The 2,243-nt window shown below is 44.2% G+C and overlaps 1 pseudogene; it reads right to left on the reverse strand.

Annotated features, from left to right (window-relative positions):
- Window positions 1-1,256: 1,256 nt before the first annotated feature.
- LOC118452789 lies at window positions 1,257-1,424 on the reverse strand (annotated as a pseudogene).
- Between the last annotated feature and the right edge of the window lie 819 nt (window positions 1,425-2,243).

Raw genomic sequence — 2,243 nt, forward strand, 5'->3', positions numbered from 1 at the left:
CCGCCCGCCGGCCGGCCCCGGGCCGCGGAGCCGCTGCAGCTCGGTGGCTTGCTTAAGTTGCAAGTCCTTGCTCTTCTCTTCCAGGGGAGGGGAACGGTTTTGCCATTGCCTTACTAAGGCCCAGACTTCTTGTCTGACAGCTACTCAGTTTTTGGAAGGATGTTAATTTTATCAGCAAGCTCTGCAAAGAAGCTAGGTGGGTGATAATGGTCAACACTAGCCCAGAGAGGGTAGACTGGTTATTCTGCCTGTCACCTGAGCTGTTTAATAATATTTCACTCTGTAAACAAACAAGATCTACAACAGCAATAAACATATACAGAATTTCCCTTGTCATATACAATCTCACTCAGATGCCTCAACGTTACTATTTTAAAGAGCTGGTATACAAATTCTCTGCACCTCACATCAGAAAATCTGAAAGACTGACATACAAAAAAAAGATTAAAACGAAACCTATAAACATACCAGAAAACAAGCAAATAAATAGAAACCTGACATCTGCCAACAATTGTCACTCACAGTTGCTAATTTTGAATTTGGCAGAAATTCCATTTCCAGCACTAATTTTCTGTATTCATAGAGTCTTACTCATCTCTGAAGCCAAATAACTGTTATTTGTCAGCAATACTGCATGATGTGCATTGATTCTGCCACATTTTTTAAGTTTTTGTCCAGGTAACAGGCACTCTGGCCTTGGGATTCTGCCTTCTGGCTTGCCCGCAGTGTTAGTCCCCAGACGCTCCCGTTTTACTCACAGCTGTCTCACGTACCACTGGCTCACTTCTCGCCCAGTGCCACGTGTAGGTTTATAAACTAGCAGCTCTGCTGCAAACAATCCTTGTGACCACAGTCTTGATAGCACCACCTGGCAGGCCAGCCTTTCTTTTAGAGGCAGCTCCCACGAACAGTTCTGGTCCTTGGCAGGCTCTAGCAGACACTTAGTACAATTCACCTTCAAGCTCACTCCTGTCAGCCTCTGCAACGCAGCCGTACCTGAGCATTGCAGCTCAGCAATCCACTGAAGTCCAGAGAGAAAGCCAGCAAAAGATAGTGTTCTTAATTATCACATGCATCCCTAGCTTCTCAAAGAGATGAAGAAACTGTTAAGGTGACTATTAGATTCCATCAAGAGCTAACCACACGGATAACAACTTTGTTTTAGGAAACCCCTGAGGTGCAAACTGCTGGAAGATGGGAGAACATCCAGGGAAGCAGCTTTTTCTGTGCCTTGTTCTCCTACTGCACTCTACTGTGATGGGTCACTACGGGGTTTTGGTGCAGAGGAAAGGCAGAGCAAGCCCACAGGCTGTAGCCCAGCTCCACAGAGCTATTTAATAGCAAGTCCTCACAGTGAAGACTTATCAGATATTAAACAGACAAGAACACACATGGCATTCTTAGCCAAAAGGCCAAGAAGAATAATAGGCTAGATTGACATTTGGTAAGACCCAGCACAGACACAACTCTTCTGTTTTGCTCCAAGGCCTCCGGACCTTCCCTGTTAGAAAGGCTGGCAGGAGAGGAGGTGATGTCTTCCTCTTTGCTTGCTGTGTTTGTGACTTTTCTGTTTCCCACTGAAGCTTTGCTGTCTCAAAGCAGTTCTGGGTCTGGACTGCAGCAAGCAAGCTTTATCCAGAGGGCTAAAAACCACCTGAGCTCTTTTGCCAAGCAGCCAGTGCCAGCTGCAGTTGTCCGTCCTGTCTGGCTGCCTATTCTTACAGAATACCATTGCAGCAAGACAAATGGCCATGCCTACTGCTTCTTGCTAGCACTCAATGAACAAGTTACTCTGTAACTTTCATAAATTACTCAAATCCAATTTAGTTTTGCTGGATGACTTTCACGATCTGTCGGTTTCTTCACTACCAACACTTCATAAGGTAAAATTCACCTTGCGTTTCTAGTTATTTACTTGACCTTTAGCAAAGAGACACTTTCCACACATGCAAGCTGGCTGATACTCTCTGAAAATCACTAACCTCTCAGCCTAGGGAGATATGAGATATCTCCATTCATACAGATTTTCTATGAACAGTGAATAGGGGGTGAGGTGTTTGACTCTCTGCATCTTTTCAATTTGGATTGCTTTTAGCAGAATCCTTTAGTAATGTGTCAGATATTAAAAGCTAAAATACAAATCCGTGAAGCCTTCAAATAAATTACAAGCACATTAAATGCAGCGCTGTCAACTCTAAAGGTCAGGCTCTGGTTTTGTGAAAATTTGCTCAATGCAATAGGAA

Source organism: Egretta garzetta, unplaced genomic scaffold, assembly GCF_000687185.1.
Source record: "Egretta garzetta isolate BGI_Z169 unplaced genomic scaffold, ASM68718v1 scaffold297, whole genome shotgun sequence".
Taxonomy (NCBI): Eukaryota; Metazoa; Chordata; class Aves; order Pelecaniformes; family Ardeidae; genus Egretta; species Egretta garzetta.